A 21,705-nucleotide genomic window follows, 5' to 3' on the forward strand; every position below is an offset into this window, starting at 1 on the left:
CTTCACCACATGAGGTTTGAGCGACATGGAAGAGGCTGTCTGCATGCAGAAGGGTACCACCCTTGTCGACCAACATGTTTGTGCATATATGAATGTGTGCACAATTTAAATCACAGGGCATCACTGGTTAATCATGCTATCTCTGCATACATGTGGGTGGTCAGAGGGTTCAGTGTGGTCTAGTGCTTAAATGATTAGCTGATTAAACAGTTAGTGGGTAAGCAAAGAAAAATAATGGAAACTAATGTGATAATTCATCAACAATGGAGTCTATTAAGGAGCACAAATGTGGAAAAAAGCTAAAAAGGCTCCTTTAATAAAATAGCAAGTTTTAGCTTCTAAAATGCTACTTTTAGCTTCTAAAAATGATACATCTAGGTGCTAAAAATGTCTACTTCTAGCTTCCCATATTTGAGGGCTTGCTGATTTCCTCATCTTCTCATCAGCATAAAGTAAATATTTGACTGGGCATTTTGGAGCATTAACTGATTGATTGATTAATTGAAAATAATTAGTTGATTAAAGAATAACAGGGACTGTTTGAACACGTGATCAGGAAGTAACAGTAATATAAACACCAATCTCAGATCTTGTAACTATCAAAGACTTGTCTGATAATGTCCACAGCCATTTTCCAAACAGAGACAGATACAGATGTCAGATCCCACATGTCCATCATTGGTTAAATTAAAAACTAATGCATTCATCATATCCCAGGCAGTATTTTTACTCCTTTATGTCCTCTGCTCTGCACAGAAGAAAAAGGGGGGAAGAAAAATGAAAAAGAAAAGAAAAAAAAAAACACCAACCGACATGTCATGGCTTTGTGTCAGGTTAGGTTTCAGTGACCCAGTCATTTTAGACTGCCAAAAGGGAGTGACAGAGGTTTAATGGTGGTGGCATGTTATAGTGGAGAGAATAAAGAAATGAAATGCAGCCAAGAAAATGCTCAAAACAATCCCTCAGCAGCAGCAGCAGCAAAGACGGTGGTAACAACAGCAGCAGCCTGTTATTTTCCCTTCCCCCATGGCCTCTGTTGCCATATCCCAGTAACAGGAGATGGGTGTTCCTCACTGCCTGCGTGCCTAATTGAGAGGAAAGCAAACCGGTTGCTACAGATAATGGGAAAGGTGAGGCAAAATACCATTAATAGTCAGTGATCCTTTTAAATAATTACCTGTGTCCACTATGTCATGTTACCAGCACCGTTTCTGTGATTGATGGTCCAACTATTATGGGTGTTAAGACAAACCTGCTAATGTAAAGAGAAATCAATCTTACTTATTATAGTGTATGATAAATATACTCTGAGTAAATACTACAGTTTGAGGTGATTTAACAACACTCTTACATAAGATTTTGTGTAGGCTGAACAGCAAACATGATGAGCAGCACTAAATGTACATGTTCATAAACTGTAGCAAATAATGATAACCCCTAGCATATTAGAAAAGCAAAGGAAAATATTTATTCTTTGCATAACAGATGTACAGGTTTTCAGGCACATTTAGTACCTGACAGTGCTCCCCTGTGCTTTGATTTCCAACACATGAAAGCAAGATTCAAGGTCATATGAAGCATTTCATAGGAAGAGCACACTAAGCTAACAGCACATGATAAATGATAAACATACATGGATAGTCTGGGCCATACTTCTTAATAATGCACTCCCCATCTCTGCAGTTTTAATGAAACATTCAGTAGCTGGAAAGTATGAATATTGCATGTCATTAATGGATCAAAAGAATCAAGAGGTCAGGAGCGGATGTATGCTTTTTATAAGTGCTCATGTATGTCAGTAAGTGTCCATGCTGGTGTATCTGTGTGTCCGCCTGGGGTGTACGTGTGTGTTCCAGCGTTGTTTGTCAGGAGGGAGGCTCCTGCTGTTTGTTTGTCCCTTACAGACTGTAATGCTTCAGTTATCCCATTGTTAGCCGGTTCTACTGTACCTGCAATTAAATTTCCAAAGTCAGAGGAGCTTAACTAATTACTCCCAGCAAATGCCCCCTCTTTCCAATGCAAATAACACCGCAGTATGCTCTAATAGTGCAGGAAGCTATAACATGGGCTTGGTGAATCTTGCGCTGTCAATCAATACGAAATTGGATTTGCAACATAATGTTATGTCAGCTATTTCTGCGCATTCATTTGACAGATAAAACCGTAATCAAGCTAATGCAATGCTCTCAATAGAATAGTTTAGCAGAGCAAGTTGAAATGAAGCTACTTTTTCCTTTTTGCCTGACTGAACAGAACCCAACGAGTCTCAACTGCAACGTTTCTCATGTATGATACTGATGAGTGCTTGACAAGGCCAAGACCGGGCGGCTTGTCTGCACACGAATGAGAATGAAGCATTTTTCAAACACAAATCACCCCTAGAAACATCACCTTGGAATATTAAGTTTAATGTAAATTTTCTCCGTTTTTGATGCATATTTGCATATTCTTATGTAGCGTGCTGTCAGTGGCAGCAGCGGGTGGCTCTGGAGCTCAGAAAGGCTCCTGTGTTTGTTCAGTTTGGCAGACAGCTATTGCTATAATTATATTAGGACATCTGCAAGGCCACTGATGGCCTATAAACAACCACCTGCGGAATACAAGGCCTTCAAAACCATCTCAGCGTGCTTGTGTAACTCTGTAAAAATGCTGAAGAGCGGAGACTAAGCTGGAGCCATCTCAGAAAGGTTTCCATCAGTGGTGACTCATACAAGATTAAATCATTTGAAAGGGAAAAAGAATCTTGACAGCAACAACCAAAACAAATACAGCGAATGCTGGAAATACAGCCTTAAAATGGATAATGCACACTTAAGCAAATACTAGTAATTTATTCTTTGTATTAAGATGTTATGTAAAAATAGATCGGGGTGGGTAAAGGAGGTGAGTGGTGGTATTGGTTTTATTGACAAAACACAACACAAATGTGCCACAAAGCATTTTAAAGAGCAAATAAAGTCAGTATCAACATATTGTGCTAGGTTTATGCAGTGTTCCCTTCTCTGCTGTGAACGGCGCCAGGGCTGCCTCACTGCATACGTTGTGTGAATTATATATTAAGTCGGGCTGCAGATGCACAGGAGTGCATTATTTACTGATGCCAGCAGAGGAAACGCAGATGCTCTACTGTATGTCTAGAACATACAGTACACACCTGACAGCTGGAGGGGTGGTCCTGTAAGCACTTTAGTCGCTTCAAGTGCTCATAAAGATTAAGAACACTGCTTACAGTTTAACTGATATCCACAGAGCGGTAGTGCAGAGTATGAATGCTGTGGTTTGTGGTTTTTTTTTTTTTTTTTTTGGAATAATAATAAAAATAGACCTGATCAAAGTTTTGAGCTACAATATTAACCTGAAATCCACATATGAATACTGACTGTAGTACGGCAAGATTTCTGTTTTATTTTTAACATGATGTGCTTGTGACATTTCTTTGACATGCTGCAGTTTATCACATCTCTCACATCACTTTTCCTGAACACCACATTCCTCTTAGAGTCATTAAAATTTCACATATTTTCTCTTTTTTCTTCTGGAGGTAAAGTGCGTGAGATGTGTCATCCGCATGATCCAGTTCACCCTGACTGAAGCCATGTTTTTCTCTACATGTATATATGTATGTGTGTCCTTGCAAAAATAACCCTTATTCATTTCCATTTATTTTGACCAGTGCTGGAGCCGCGGCAACACTGGCAATAAAACAGGTCATTTATTTGACATGAAAGCTGATGATTACTAAAGACAGCTAGAGTGGTGACAACAAAGAAAGAGGAAATCCAGAGAAGATAGAGTTGGATTGATCTGCCTTAGAATAAACAAATGGCCCTGTCACCAAGGGGAATAGTTATACTTTATCCTCTATTGCCCATCAAGTAAACCCAGACATTTGTTTAATATTATGTAGGAATAAAGCACCCAATTGGCCACAAGCTGAATATGACAAATTGCCAGAGTTCTCAAAAACTATGGACAGGTGGCTGTTCTGCAAGTCTACAGACAGGTCAGTCCAGCTCAGTGGGAGTTCAGCTTTAAAAGGGGTTTCCAGAACATACCTGAACTATAACAAATTGCTCAGAGCTGTAAGCTTCATCACTGTCAGACCTTCTTTTTTGCCACTCTTCTATAGGTCATGATGAGCCCCCTAAAACAGGAATTTTCTGAAAATATGGCACACTTATTTTAAAACCTCCTCACCTGACATTTTAAAAGGTTAAGCTCCCTGGAAAGGGCAAGCTAATTAAATAATTTCTTCTCAAAGAGAAACGATATCAGCTAATCACTGTGGAGAGGAATCTCACAAATATTAGATCACTGCTTAGAAGTATGTTAGAGGAAGCAGCAGCAGCAGCATGTCAGATTGACAAAACAGTACTGTAATATCAGCCTAATGTGTATTTATTTTTACAGTTTAATCATCATTATTGAGATGAAATCCAATTTCCATTCAAGGCTTTGGATTTCTACACATGTTGAAGCAGTGCAGTGGAGCAGTTCGGATATTAGTTTTCTTTTTTTTTTTTTCTTTTTTTTTTTCCAAAACCAAAACTTTTACAGATAAAACTGCTCTTGCATTAGCTGCAAATGAAGGAAAACCAGCATTAGTTCCACAGCCAAGGACACTTCATACTTTATTATGTTGTGGGGTTACTCCAGCAACCCTGACAAAAGCCATTATCCAAGATAGCCAAATGCGCTAAAAGCTTTTTTTTGGTAAGGTTATCATTTGTGGGGTACTGCTTGAAAATATGAACATGAACACACAAATATCAACCCTAACTCTAATCCTATCACCTAGGACTAACTATAGTTCTACACTGCCATACAGTTTCTTGTCTTCTATGTGGATCATCAACTGGTGAAAATGTTACCTTTTTGTCTGACACATTTAGTTTTAGCCTCAATCTTTGAATTATATAACACCCATATGCATATTTAACACCCCGCATAGATTTAGCTTTTAGCTGAAAACATTAAACAGTCAGCCAGAAATGGCATTTTCAGCCAATTCATGAAGTTTAAATAGCTAAGTAGTTAGAGCTGATACAATCTGCTAATGGCAGTTTCATTGCAGCCAACAAAAATCAATGGTCAAGGGCTAGAAATGAGAAACCTGCTTTTATCCACCTCTGACTGAGACCAAGGACTCACAGTGTCAAAAATGAATACACATTTTGGGTTATCATTATAAACTGCATGTGTACTGTGCAATGAAACATCTGACAATAATTTCACCTTGATTTAACCCAGGGTCCTTAGAAACACACCTGTATTAACAGAGAGCTCCTGGCTTCAAGATATACTGTGCATCATCCCTACAGCTCCAGAGGATCTAATTGGAGCGGTAAGATCTTACATAATAATCACATTGCTGATAAAACACCCCCACAATGCAGTGAAGTGACAAGTTCAAGAGGTGTGTTCGGCTGATTGCTTGGATATTAGACATTAGGTCCTGACAGAATGGAAAAACTCATTGCATGTAACAATGTGTCCCTGTGCCCTCTACACAGACACCCACACAAACAACCCCCACTACTCATGGCCACAACCCACACTAAAACTTCCCCTCTACCTGTCACACTTTCAGCATTAGTACAGTAAATTGGTATAGTCTTCATGTGGCTTCTCTCTTGGACAGCCAGGAGCTTAATTTAAGATAAATACTGATTTCTAGAACTAGGGTTCATGTTGCTGCTGTCTGGACAAGAAGCAACACTGACCACTGATTTACCAGGATCCTCATGTATCCATCTTTATATTTTCACAGAGATGATGCATGTTAGCCTTTGCATAAAGGAATGCATTAGTGTGATTAGGATCAGAACAGGGGGCGATAATACATGGTGCAGTCTCTGTGATTTCAGATTTGACACAGCAGGTTATGATATAAGACTGTATCCTATCAGACAGGATGGAATGGACGGACGAGGATGGTGGACTAATGCAGACTGACACTCGCTCTCTCTGCGACTCCGCTTAATGGCCCTCAGACAGACATACAAAACTGGTTGGCGTGAAGGGCACTGGGTTACAGGTTTATTCAACCACTTCTCTATCTAGTCAAATGTATTCTGTTATTGTAGTGTTCACACTGCAATAACAAGGACGGGGAAGATCCTGCTATTATTCAAAATAAAACCATTCTTCATGTAGCTAAGGGCAAGCTTTTATTTTTATCTTTCTTTTTTGGTGTGTGAGCATTCTGAGGGTTTTTTTTTTTCTAAAAAAGAAAAATCCCACTGTGTTATTTTGAGCATTCCACACACACACACACACACACACACACACACACACACAAAACCCCCAACAAAACAAAACACTGAACTATAGTACATAACTGTAATAAAAGTGCAGGTAGGTGTTTAGCCAAGTGACAGTATTCATTTGTCACCTCACAGACTGCTGGTGGTTGTCTATTTGGAGCACAGGAGTCGAGAGTATGTATGGTTGTTTGCGTGCGTGTGTGTGCATGTGTGTGTTTCCAGGGAAAATTGCTGGAGGTAGGGATGCTCCTAACATGAACCCTATTCTGCAGGAAGGACTCAGTGATTGGAAATAAAAAATCAGATACTTTTACCCGTGGCCCTGACCTGCCACCATCTTGTAAATACGAGAAAATGCATGTCAGTCTTTCAGATCATTATTCAGTACAATTCTTTAACTTCAAAAGTCACTTCCTGCATGCGCTGCAGGCATCTTGCCTCTTTAGAATTTTTTATTGTCAAGCTTTATTAGTTATCATGCTGTATCTGCGTCAAGAGGTAAACAGACACCATCATCGAGAGACTTCATCTGCCTCGCTGTACAGTATTAAGACGTTATATAATCTGCCCATGCAGTGGCCCTGAGCATAATCGAGGCTGCCGTTGCAACTTCAGAGTGGGCACCTGCCTGCAGAAAATGTCCTGAAATTGAAAGCAGACAGTTTTTGCTCAGCCTAGCCTTCTGATGTCGTCAAGAGACACTGGGAAGGCTGCAGGCTGCTTCAAGCTGTGAGTGAACAGTTGCTGTGCTCAGCTGAAAACATGAATGTTTACACGTCTTAGTAGTAGGTTTCTTTCAAAACGTATACTTTTTCCAATTATTACATCTAATGACAACTTTAGATAAATGTCAATCTGGCTTTCGCTTCATCAGTAGATGGGTTTTCTGTGCATTCCCTCTCTGCACTGAAACACGCCAGCAGATCACTGCTGTAATAAGAAAATAGACTCCACTGAGACAAGGTGATACATCTTTTTCAAAAAGCTCCCTTTCAGACAAAGGTTATGTAAAATGCTATATAATTACATATTTCAGAGTAACTCTACACTTGATCAACACATTTTTCCCCTAGATTTTTTTGTACATGAAGGTTCAAGAAACTTAAAATTGAACACTTTTTTTTTTTACAGGTAAATCCAATACAACACCAATGACAGTCTGTGTACCTGTGATATTAAATATCAAGATAATACAACTTTCAACAGGTTTAGCTGTATAAATTCATGTTGACGGTGCATGTTATTTCTATACCATTTTCTTCCCTATATGGACTCCATAAATCAAGGATCCCTTTAACATGTGATTAGTTCAGCAGGCACAGGTTTCATACAGTCTATAATCAAGCCTTGTATTTCATTCTGGCTTAAATATATGAGGATATTTTCATCTACGCTGTTGCTTTTGAGACCTGACTAAGCTTTTTTTACTCTCTCTCTCTCTCGCTCTTTGCTATAAATACACAGCTTGCCACAGGAAATCTGTCTATCTAGAGAAAATCTCAAACAGTTAAAGCATTTATACTGAACTGGCAATTACCTCTCAGTCACAGGCTTTCTCAGAGATGGACAACAGCATGTGTACAGTATTTACACCATATGAAGGTCCACAATATTGTTAGACTTCTCTCACTTCTATAATCATAATAATAAGTGTCACCGTTTTCCCTTATTTATCTTAGACCAAGACGCACAAATGCTTACACTACAACCTCACTGTCCTGTTATATCCATCAGTGGATACTATACAGTGAACATTGTAAATATGTATTGTGGCATCCAAGTCAAGCAAAGCTCTGCATCACCTTTGAGACAATGTTTATAATCAAAAAGCTTGTTAGTATTTTGCTCTGAAATTGTAAACTGCTATAATAAGATAATGAGAAATAAAGGACAATGGAGTGTGTTTTACACAAAGAGCCACATCAGAGCTGTCAGTGGCTGCATGAAACAATGTGTTTCTGATTCCATCAGTTTTACAGCAGCTACTCCAAATATAGTATCTAACCAACACGTAATCAACAAACATGTTTATGTTTGCTATTCAACTGCTCACTGTCATTTACATGATTCTAGCTTCAACAAAACTAATAAGTAATATAAATTGTATAAATAGTTGGCTGTGCTTCTAGTTCATTCTGTTGCTACATAACGTTTTGTCTCAAAAATGAACCTGCATTATAATAAAGACTTTACTCTCATGAGGTAACTTGTCAGGCTGCTACAGTAATTGGTAATGGGATTTTCACTGAGCTCTGAAGGCAGAGTCAAAACACCAATGTACTATAAAATGATTTATTTCTATACATGGGCCCCAATTGCAACACCTTTGTTATTTCACAGAATTAACTTTGCACCAAACTACATGACACAAATCACCCACAGCTGCACACTGAAATAATTTAATATACATAATGTATTCTAAATGACTGGACTTGAAGCCATTAAATCAGTGAGTGTGAAGTTACTTTTTCTTTTAAAGAGAAGAAAAAAAAACTACTATCTATCTAAATGAACACCTTTGTCATGTTTTAAATACCCACTCACTATGGAGCTTTGTCTTTATTTAAGAAGTGACAAATGTTGTCATCTGAAGTTAAGAAATATAATGTAATCCCATCTAAATGTTGCTGAAAAACACACACTAATACAATACTGAAATAGTGTAACATGAAAGTCATGCCCTCCAGTCCTCCAAAACCTTCTAAACTTTTATGTGACAACACTGTGGTTAAGGTTTGGTTAGATTTAGACACACAAATAAGATTGGTTAGGTTTCAGAAAGGTTTGTGGTTGAGTTTAAATAAGCACAGCAAAAGTAGGGGAGCTTCACTGTAATAGTTGCAATAATAAACATGTGGTTAAGGTTATGGAATGATTTTGCTTTAAAAAAACCAAACAAAAGACCCCAACATTAACTGCCCTGTCATAATTACTACAGCTGCTAGAGGATGCAGACATATGTGGTTTTCATGGGATTTAAAATCTTGTTTTACAGCGGTGACAATTTGCCAAACTTTTTCTCACTTAGTTTCTTTTTCCTATGAGTGATATCCTATCTCTTGTTTAATTATGTAACCTGACCAATGCTGGATTTTTAAGGCTGAACATAAACAGCTCTGGCTCTGTCAAATGTGGCTAAATTTGCCAACCAGCACCTTTAGAGCTCATTAATTAACACTTTATATTTTCTGTTAATTAGAATTATGTAAGAATTTAGCACTGAGCAGGACATTTTACAAAAAAAGATAACCAAAATACAAACTTGTCAGTGTTCTTTGGTTGACAAGCTACTATATATAATAGTGATATTGATGACATATAGAATATACTTTTTTAAAATCTTCAATAAGCCAAGATCTAATGTTTGTTAAAGTGCAGACTATTTTTTTTGGCTATTAAACAAATCTTAATGTAATCTTAATGGTAATCTTTGGTTGTGTAAAGCTAATTATACATTTGGCAAAAGGGTGACAATTTATTGTTTGGTCACATAATCTAATCAGTATAAGACAAGGATGTGGTTCACATAATAAGCAAGGCGAATCTAGGTTTGTGCTCTTTCCATGCACATCTATAATTTTTACATAAACCTCTAAATGGTGATCGGCAGTGTAGCACTATCACCATCAGGCCTGGCTCCCCCCTGAGGTTTCACACAGCTGAAACTGTGTCCAGTGGGACCTCAGTGTCTTTAGGAGATCACAGTTCATTGACATGAGCGTGTCTAAAGTGAACAGCTTTCATTCCCTGGGCACTGATCCCTCTTCCTGCAACACTCCTCAGTGTGTTATGCTCTGTTTGGGTTTGTCACCCAAAGCTGCTGTGAACAAGGTGAATGAGTAAAGACAAGGCAATAACACAGAACCATTGCAGCCTGGAATACAGATTACATTGGGCTTTGAGTCAAGGAAATGTTGAAATCACATTTAAGTTTTTGCAATAAAGAGAGTCTCGTCACTATTCCTACAGCTGTGCATTTAGAATATGCTATGTTACATACACATATTGTAATTTAGTGAGAAAGGGGGACAGTTTATTTAAAGCAGATCTTTTGTTTTTTTTTTTTCAGTGTTCTAAGGACCCAAGGGCAAACTTTTACATTATCATTAGTAGCGAATGTGTGTTCAAATTGTCTTCTCTCTCTGGCAGCTTTTTCCTTCCATGCCTGGATTTTTGCCATTTTGATTTTTCTTTCTATTACTGTTCCTTAAAGCTTCCTTCCTGATTAGGCAGAAGTAGTCATTTGGTATTGTGAGGAAACTGGTGCCTGTTATTGTTGAACTTGATTATTGTGCTTGTTTATCTTGCTGAAACATTTGTTTCTGCAAAGGTTTGTGCAAAGTTTCTGGTCATGTTTTAGAACGCACTAAACTCAGTTGAATCATGGCATTCAACTTGAAATACTGGTGTTCCACTATTCTGCAGAATTAGAGACCTTGCAGATTTCAGCCTGCACAAGGACAGATAACATAAACTATTGAATGATCAGAGTCTCCTCTGTGGTCTATATGAGTGGTCCAAAGTTTGTCAGATGCATTTCTTGTTTGTTGTTGTTGGTATTTTTGTTTGTTTGTTTAGTTTTGTTTGGTTTCTCTTTTTCAAATTTTCCTGTTTGTGCTGCTGTACGTCCAAATAACAAAAGCCTTTCTATATAATCTATTTGTATGCTGCTGGTCTGTGTTAAAATGTCCCCCCAGCATTTATACAAGAAAGTAAAAAGTCCTGGAGTTTATGAAGCTCAGGAGAACTGCAACACTGCTACAGCAGCCTTTATTAACGTAGGAAGAAAATTTGTCTTCCAACAACTCACGCGCTGGTTACAAGTGGACATATGGGAGCTCATAGATGTGTGGTGAATATTGCTTTATATTATATGTATAGTATAATATATAGGATTTAATTAAATTTGTTGTCAAAGTTTAAGAAAAAAAGCTGACAGCTTTACTGTCTCTGCTGTCTACTAAACTATATTGTAGTAGTCCAAAAATTTTCAAACTGATTGCACTTCATGACAAATATATGAATACATAATCTGTGTATGTTAGAAATTTACACCCCAGTTTGCTCAGTGTTCATAATAAATATAACATATACTGTATATAATAACATTTTTAGGTACTTGTACTTTGCTTGAATATTTCTACTTAGTAGTTACTTTGGAGTTTAAGATTTGACATCACAAAATATTGTGATTTGTTGCAGAGGAAAATATAGTATAACAGTATAACAGTAAACAGATACACTGTTCACATGTTAATCCATCAGTAATAACCAATCAACATAATATCTTCATTTATGTTGTGTGAGTGAAACAAAAGCTCTCTTCTGTAAGTTTCTGACAGTTTCTACAGTTCTTTTCTTTTTAATCTGGCAAAATATCAAAGAAAACAGGTTTGTTGCATATTTGACAAAAAAAGCTTGACATTAGCCTTGGATATGCCCTCACAGAGTTAATAACTGTTTAACAGAAAACCGAGCATTGAATTTGCTAAAATATACAAACAACCTCTGCCATTAGCACGACTGCACACTGAGAAAATGCATTTAGGAAAACACCAGACTGCGTTTTGATCAGTTATGGAAGCGGCGGCGTAAAATGATGGTGATTCCTTTGACAGAGCTGTCTTGAACACTTCTGTTTACAACAGGAGCAACAGCAGATTAGGGTGTTTCTATGTCAAAATCCACCCATTAAACAGACAGTCACTTTTTATCCCTGTCCACAGCTTTTAAACCACTTACTGTACTGTAGGAATTTAGACTGCTCTGTTAAAAGGATTCTCTCTCTAATTCCCGTTTGAAATGGAAAATAGCAACTCTATCAACATAGGAACCAAAATGTGTGGAGCAAATTTACATTTCCTGGATGTGAAACATGAAAAAAACCAATCACAGTGCTCAGCAGCACGCTGTATATTCCTGCTGGTTACTGCAAGTGTTTCAGTAAGAACTGTGTGATTTGTTGTGTCTCTCTGTATTGAATATTTTAGGGTTTAAGACTCTGAAAAGTAGAGAACAGATATGTTGAACGGTGATTAAGACAAAGAGAGGCCATTTCTCATTCTGCCTCTCCTTGTTGTAGCACTAGTGTGAGTAACAGCAGGGTTGAATGTCTTTTGTCAGTAAATGAGAGTTTAATATGTTGTACCATGGAGACAGGACGTAGAGTGTGTGGCCCCTGCTGTTTCCTTCATCAATGCCTTGCCTTGTCACAGACAGCACCACATGAACCCACTCTCATCCTCAGCGACAGGAGTCTGAAAGACCACAAACCTGAGACCTCTGTAACGGCTTCCTGAATTGCTTTCTGATGTACATTCATCAATACTGTTAGACTCAAGGTACTGTTACCTAAAGGTACAAATCTCCATTAATATTCTCACAGACGGGAAAGGTCATTTGTCTTTTTTCCATTAAAGGAAACTAACTGTCCTCAAAAAATTAATGACTTACAATTATTTCCAGCTGTTTTGGTGTGATGAAAGCATGGGTGCACGGAGCTGTTTGGGTTTTTAGAAGATCTAGAGACAATGCTGTTTGGTTGTGACTGATTTTAAAGTTGCCCTCAGATTTTAAGGTGTAAGACAGCAGCATTTGTTAGCACATCAGGTATCTTGTGATGCTAAATCATTGAGACTTTAGCCTTTTCAACTCATCATGAATGTAAAATTATAACATTTAATCTGAACTGTAATTCAAGTATGTTTCCCTAAGAAATCAGTCTTGTTTGTTTTGACTTGTTTCCTTGACTGGTCAGAATTATAATTAATGAAATTTGTGTGGAAGCTTGCTAGCCTAGCTCGCTAGTTTTCTCTTTCCAAACTTAACAGCATGACTGGTCCTCCCAAATGTTAAATGTTATAAAGGGAAAGATGTCTTAAATCACTAACAGCACAAAGCCACTGTGGCCTTTATGAAAAAGGAAAAAAAACAAACACATCTTTTATCAACATTCAAGGGCTATGGAGGGCTTTAAAATGCTCCACAGTAGTGCACCACAGCAGTTGACAGCATGTCTTCCAGAAACACCCGCCCTAAAATGTCAGAAAGCTGCTGCCATTGGAGATTCCCACTCAGAGGCCTGAAAAAGTTTTTATCCTCTTTTGAAAAATGGAAAATTGAGCACAATAACTGTAGTATAATTATAGTTTATATTTCCTTAAACAGCAAGTGAGGAGAATTCAAATTTCAGTTAGCCATAACTATTTTGTTTTATGCAACACATACACTTATTCACTGTCTGGTACTGATCACTGACCAATTTAAGCTTTTGTCATCGTATCATAGTTGAGAAATGGCTATGGCCTATCACAGTTTCCACAATGCTTAATACAGAGAAATTTGCTACCTGACCAGAGCCAGACACATCCTGACCCAATGTATCAGATCTGGGGTCGAGTTCAGGTTTGGTTATTTTCAAATTCAGAAATTAGCCTTTCTCAGTCTATTTTTCAGTCTGTGCCATTGGTCTGGAGCAGAGTACATCACGTATTTCAAGTGGTACGTGCAATGCCCAGTGGAAAACAGGAGGAGAGACAGAGTGTAGGCTACACACTGAATAGCCTGGCAGGGTTCATTTTACAGTTTCTCATTAGTGTTAATCAAAACCTAATAATCATAATGATTGAAGATTCATTTAGTCATTCAGTGCTAGTGCACAGTAAAATGTTTACCTGTTTTATGATTACTTCCGTAATTTTTGCCAATTGTTGATATGAATGAGACTGTTCTCTAACTTGCCATGGTAACTATTAACTATCATGGTCACCATCTGATCTTCAGTCACTTCAACCAACAAAATGCTCACTCCTATGTGTGTTCACTTCAACCCTTTTTGTTTCCTCTGGCAGCTTTAAACCTGTATATACTTTGCTGCCTGGTAAAAAGGATTGTTCCAGGGTACAGAGTGTGATAATACAGACTGTATTTGTTTCAAACAGCACAATAGTTTTGACAAGGGACTGAGATGAGAAGAGAACCTTAAGTAAGAGGGAGTGTCATTATCATCCAAGTGAGTTTTAACATAGCTTTAAAGCCGCTTACAAATGGAACCATCTGATAAAGCAGACGACATATCAAATGGGGTTGACGTGGTTTCTTTGAACTTAATAATGAAAAGTCTTAGAAGAGTCACATTTTCTTTGATGGATTATATAATGATAATTATAGATGTCAGAGTCGATCATGAACGTCCGTAATTTCTAATCAGAGCTTTAATACTTTGCGCATTACAAAGTCTGAGGATACCAGGGGGCATATACAGTATTTTTTGTCTTGTGTCAGAAAATGAGTCTTTTATCCTCTGTAAAACCATGCACCATATTGGATATGTGTAAAGAGTAGGAGGAAAAATCAAACAAAGCCCTAGCAAAACATTGCAGGTCAATTACATTAAAAAAAAAAATAAAATAAAATAAAATCTGGTGCCATTGTACATATGCAACTCAGTAATGATGGGTGTTGGGTATGAAATTTGATCTGCAATAACATATGATCAGCCTACATGTGCAACATATGGTGATATACTCTGTGACACTGCCAGGGCTATTTTTAAACTGTGAGTGTTTAGCTTCAAATGTAACAACCCAATTAGGAAGTATACATATGCATTCTCACACTGTGTCCTAATCATAAGAGTCTTCCTTGTTAAATAGAAAGGTCTGTACCAAACTGTCATGTCTTTATATCTTGGTATGTTCCTTGAACATTACCATGTGTTCAATAGGCAAAGCTAAATGCCTTTATATTGGACTCAAATTGCCATGTAAAATCAGTGAAGCAAAACTCACCTAAAATAAGGACATGCTTTACCATGCCCAGAGAGTGACATCATTTTTGAATGTGAACCAAGTTTGAGTTGGTCCAACTTCTGAAATGTATTCTTGCCATTTCCTTAGGGATGTGGAACACAAAAGGCCCCCATGAAGAAAATTAACATTTTTCACAGTTCATTGAGCTCATTTAAATGAATCAAAAGATGCAACTGACTCATTTTCATATAGTATGGCAAAGCTGATGCCGAGCACTGCTCAGCATTAGGCCTAACTGTGTTTACATTGTTATGAAAAATGTGATTTCAGAGGGTTTTTTTTAAACGTGGCAAACATTTGGTTTCAAGTTTAGGTCTGGTCTGCTGACTCTGAACACAGAGGTCTCAAGTTGCTATGATATTATAAATCTTACACTGTGCATGTACTGTATCTTCTCGCTAATGCCTTTCTTCTTCAGTGACTATTATAATACTGTATAATGTAACTTGGATGTAACTGAAGCCAGAAGCCACCATATTTATTCAAGACCTGTATCATTCCTCTAAAAAGAAGTCTGTTTTCAGCTTGCCTGCACTGCAGCAAACAAAAACATCTTTTTTATTCTATCTGCACACATCCCCCTTGAATTATAAATAACCGCACCTAGATTTTGCCAATAAAGCCAAGTGTTGCTAGACCAAAGATATATGTATATATATATATATATATATATATATATATATATATATATATATATATATATACACATATGTCTGTTTATTTTAAAAATTATCTCCAGTAATCTAAAGTTCTTTGAAAGCAGTGGAAAAAGAAGCAGTTTGTTTAATTCTCTTGGAGGTTTATGTCGGTGTCTGATTTACAGCATATTTGGAGTATTTTGCATAGTCTCGGAATAGTGCCACCAAACCAATCCCATGAAAAGTTATTTCCTTCGGAGGACCATTTATTTAGTCAAGGCCGGAGTAGTTTAGCGGGATGGCTTTCATTTCACGGTTCATACTCTCAATGTGATTAATAAGTAAAATGCTGTTGAAGAGAGAGAAAAGCCGTCATTCAATCCTATCTTCCTGGAATGGTAGGAGGACAGAATATCTTAGGGCATTAGGAGCTGTTGTCAATCACTGCGCGGAAAATCAGGCATATTTGGATCTGGTCTGACAAGTCCTCATCTGTTTTGACTAGTTCCACAGCAAGCTGGAATAAGACAGGAAATACATAGGATGGATAGAAGACAGCAGTGTAGCACTGTACACCCGCGATGCAATCAGAGTGACCATACTGGATTATCTGCAAGGATTTTTTTCTTTTATTTCAAATTTGATAATGAATTAATTAGATGTGTGACATTTGTTAATTGATTTTGTAATAAGCCATTGGTTCCTTTGAGAACTCATTTAGCTTGAATATTCTTTCATTTTCTGTTTGACCTTGCAAGCTGTGGGGCTAAGAGGTCCCTGCAAAATGCGGAAAATGATCATAAATTGTGTGGAACTATGACTGAACCATACTGTGAATACTGATGTATTTGTTCAATACTGTTTTGTACATAAGCAAGCAATACATTAATCACTAATCTCACCACTACTGTGAGCAAGATAAAAGTTTATGAGCATCCAGTAACTGTAGCCTCAGTCTCTCCTTATTCTTATAACTGGAAGGCTAAAGCCATCTCAACAGACCATTAGGTGACATCTGGTGACCTGTGTGGAAGCATTTGTTCTCCACTTAGGTTTTTCCTTTACTTTGTCACCCCTCTCTATGACCACTCATTGTGTTTTATACATTATGTCAAATGGTATGTCCTAATATGTGCACACTCATCTTTCACAGGCTGTGCACACACACATAATGTGTGTGTGTGTTAACTATGCACCTAGATGGAAAAACTAGTAGAAAGACTTTCAAAATATAAAAGAGAATATTACCCTCCCTATCACCACACACAGTAAACAAGAATTGTCTACTTACAATGCTATAATAAAAATGAACTTAATTTACAAAATAAAGGCCATAATGTTAGTTTTACAGTTCATAAAAATGTGCTTACTACAAAAGATACAGAGACAATAAGATAATAATAATAATAATAAGAGAAAGTGTGTCAGAAATTGTTGATATATTTCATATTTCATATCATAGTAATTCACTTGGTGGCTGTCTGCTGCTTTGAAGCCAGTCTTTTCTTTATAGCTGCATCCCTCAGCGCTTTCTCAGCCTCTGTCGCCTCTTTAGAGGGCACGTCACTGTAAACAATGTGAAACACTGAATGGGAAGCTTCATTTGTTAAAACTACATGAACCTCAGATAACCACAGTCAACAATGAGCCCAATACAGTGTGAGCGGTTATGAGCTCCGAGATATTGAATGCAACGTGATGAAATCAATTTGCAAAGTATACACAGAACCAAATATTAACACACATTAAGGTTCATGTCAACAGTTAAAACACACTGACCACAGTTTCAAACACAAATACAGTGACAGTATTGTGTGCATCACGCTAATTAACTGATGAATGAAAAGCAGCTCTGAATGCTGCCAATGCTGCAGATGAGGACGTCATTGCTCACTGATTGGGAGCCTGTGTTTATTATAATTAGGATGGATTTGGTCCAAAAAGGCACTTCAACCAAAAACTGTGTAGTTTAAATTCATATACGCATCATTATCACATAATTTATTCATTATTTAAAGCTTTTTTTCTTGCTGAAAAAATAACCAGTTTTAATGATAAAATGTACGTGACTCTGGACAAACATAATGACTCACATTATACACTTACCCATTATGATCTATCTAATGTGTACAGCACATTTGCAAGTATGTGCAAATGCATGCTTGATGCTACTTCAACAGCTGCACAGCTTATATGATTATTCAGAGTTTCCCATATGCCATTGCACCTCTGGCTATGTAAAATGTTTATCATCAGGAAGATACAGAGTTCAGCTGAAAACTCCTCACTCCCTATGGGAATATATGCATGATTAATACCGCCTGTGTGTATACAGTACACTCACCATGTAACCAGCATCTGCCATGACTCATACAGCCCTTGGCAGGTGGGACAATATCCATCTAATTTCTGAGGAGTGTGCCAGTGCCATCCTCTGCTTTGTCGTTTTTAACGGTGTACGATCAGCTGTCATTTTGATTAAGTAAGCTCTTGAATCTTCTCTGGTGTTATTAGCTTCATTTTCCATTTTTTTCCTCCCCATACATACTCAAACACTGTGGCTAGATGGAGAAGGATAAAAATCCTGTGACCTGTTTTGGAGTCTGGTCTCTAATGACTTGTCTCTTTCTGGGTGTTCTGCAATGTTTTAAATATTGCATTAATATCACACACTTTGATGGCTGAATGATGAATGAGTGTCAGTGGGAAATATTTACTGAATATTACCAACAATGGAATATAGTAATATTGGTGGTGCAGTTAAATGTATAGTGTAACTAAACTATAAAATACGATATTTCTGTGTGCATGTGTGACTGCACATGTGTGTGCAACCGAGAGAGCGAGAGAGAGAGAGAGAGAGAGAGAGAGAGAGAGAGAGACTGTAGCCGAACACAAATGTTGGATTCAGGGACTTTGTGCAAATGTCAGCAGGCCTCCCAGCACCTCCCAAGCAGTCTAACTGGAAATGGCACTGAGACACTGCTGACCATATGGCTCTTGTAATTAATCGTGCCGATTAATTTTTGGCTCGCCCTCAATGTCTGCACAGTCACTTATGTAATACCAGAACCCTATGAGCAGGCACTTCCCCTAGCCTTTCATGATGAATATTAGAATATGAATAGAAGGTCATGTGGTGCTAACACCACAGCCGAGAGCTCGATTTCACTCAGAAGAACTTAGAGGTAATTTAGATCAGTCTAATTATTTCATACTTCTTAATTCATAATATCAATAGAATAAAGAACATAGAAACAATGAGGAAGTATGATGTCTTTAGAAATGACTTCTGAATAGAAAGTTTAAAATTTGATTTGTCTTGAAGAGAGAGCTAAAAGTAAAAAAAAAAAAAAAGAAAAAAAAAGAAGCTAAAATTCATCATGTTACATACAGTGATTCTGTAGCATCTTGCTATGGAACACCACCGACTTTACACATCACACACTGGATTGCCTTATGTCCTGTCACGTTCACTGTAAAAGCTTGTCATGAAGAATGCTTAAGGCAGTTTAAAAACACATACGCACTTTTACTTAATTAATATGTAAATTTAGGCAACAAGGCTAAATTTACTCAGATCATCTACTCCATATGGGGTACCTGTCATATAAGTATTAAGTATGAACTTTCTACTACTTATGAATTATCACGTTCACAAGAAAAATCTGTTTCCTCCAAATTAACCCAGTTAGCTCATTAATCATGTGTGTATCTTTGTGTGCTACATATCTGGAATCATTTTGAACTTAAACTGTGATGGTGTTGAAACAATTTCTGGGAAATAAGTGTTCCTACTCCACATGAAGTACCTGGGGTGTTGGTATTAAGTTTCTACTATCTGTTGTTCTTGCGTTATCTGATTCACAAGAATGCGTCCACTTAGTCACGGAGTATCAGGCACCACACCATAATGTACCATGTATCATGGTTTTGGGACATAAATAAATTGTATAAAGAGGGGAAGTTAGAAAGGAGTGAGCTTACCAGACCTCTCGAGCCTGCTCATTAGTCTCCTTGAGGTTTAAGTGACTCAAGGCTACTAGCATAGCACACCTGGATCTCTGATCAAACTGTTGGCATTGTGGGTAAGGTCAGTGCCTGGTTTTGACAAAAAAAAAGAAGAATGTATGGAAAAAAAAAAACAATATCTCTAGTTATGCTACATCAGTTTTGATCTTTTATGTAGGTATATAAGTGCAATGTGCAATTCTAAACAGGTGAAGTACTCTTTTAATCCTGAAGGTGGTCAGTGATCTACTGCCTCCTACAACAAAATGCCCTTACTGAGTCTTCAAAGGACCAATGTTAGGAGGATAATGACTGATGCATGATCAACAAAGGTACTGTTTGGTTTGGGTTGGCTAGCTAATTATTCCTATGGTAAAAAATTGTTGTATGTATTAAGGAAAGTCACCGCTAACTTGGCTACCTACAGTATATAAAATAAAATATAACTCTTGCTTGCACTCTTAAAAGTCTCCCTTTCTATGAGACAGTTTTAAACTCATTGATTTAACAATTAAAACCTCTAAATAAGATAAAAATCAGCTTGCAATTGTACACGACTATTTCACCTGTCATTGATGCAACCCCCTATAATAGCAGATGTCATTTTATGCTACAATATCAATATACATTTTCCCTGGAAAATCAGTTGTGAAACAAACATGATTCAAAAATCATGCCCATAATGGCTTAATTAAAATAGCCCAGATTATAAAGATAGCTATGACAGTACTGTTTAAACTGTATACAAATGTATATAATCTTGGAATATATCATCACACCACTGTCTGAAGGAAGAAAGAGGCACTGCAGCTGAAACTAAATACAGAAATGCTTGCTTGGCCTGGCTCACTGTCACCCCACATAGCTTGTGACATGCAACAATTGCAAGTACACATGGCCTTGATATAGGCCAAAACACTTCAGAGTACAAGAGTTATCTATTATGTATTGTTTACCACTCAGCTGAAGTAATGTATCCACGAGAAAGGTGAAGAATAGCCTGGGGGCATTTACCACATGTTCATTTATAAAACAAAATGTATTCACTTTAAACGCCTCTACTGAATTCAGCACACCTCTACTGAATTTTTTAACAACTTATTGTGACTGTGAACAATATGCAGTGCTGTCTTGTACATTTGGTGTAAGATAACCAAGGTGATGCTATCTTTCAGATAACCTAACAAATTCACATACTGAAGATAATGATGTGTATCTGTGTCAGTCAGTGAATCTCTCTCTCACTGTATCTTTTATAATGCTGGACATGTTTCACTGTTTTTGATTACTTTGTTTTTCAGCCTAGAGATTACCTATAATTGAAGTGTACAGTTTGTCTACCTTGTACAGCAAAAGCCCTGATTTGTATTCACTGAGCCATCAAAGAGTCTGTGTCACCTGCTGTGTCGTAGGGCACCGTACTAATCGTTCTTGGATGACTAAAGAGCTCAGATTATGACACTGTTTTCCCCCCTTTTTTTCTCTCATAGGAATGCAAAGGTTGGCCCTTCAGAATATTAGTCAGACTATCTGCGTGCGGGGAGTCAGAGGGTGTCACTGGGGGGAGCCTGAGGGGCTCATGCTAGTCGGTTTTTCGAGCCTCATCCTTCTGCTGCTCCCTCACCTTAACTCTGGGATTGATAAGACTTCTGCTCTTGCAGCTGTGCTGCTCTGGAGCGTTGCACAGTGATAACAGACCAGCGAGACGTCAAGCTGTTATCTCCTTGATGCTGACATTCACCTCATATACTTGGTAACATGTGCCCAAAAGGTACAGTGCTCTCACTGAGAAAGCTGCAGGGAACCAAGAAGGGAAAACACACAGAGGGAAGACTGCGCCCACTGACAATTGAACACGCAGTCACAAATACAGGAACTATATCCACGTACTGGAGCACAGATTCCTGTTTTTGACTGCGCCATATAATATTAGTAACATTACTTCCATTACTTATTATTGTTGTCTGCTCAGAAAGCAGC

This window comes from Lates calcarifer, linkage group LG8 (assembly GCF_001640805.2).
Source record: "Lates calcarifer isolate ASB-BC8 linkage group LG8, TLL_Latcal_v3, whole genome shotgun sequence".
In the NCBI taxonomy this organism is placed as follows: Eukaryota; Metazoa; Chordata; class Actinopteri; family Centropomidae; genus Lates; species Lates calcarifer.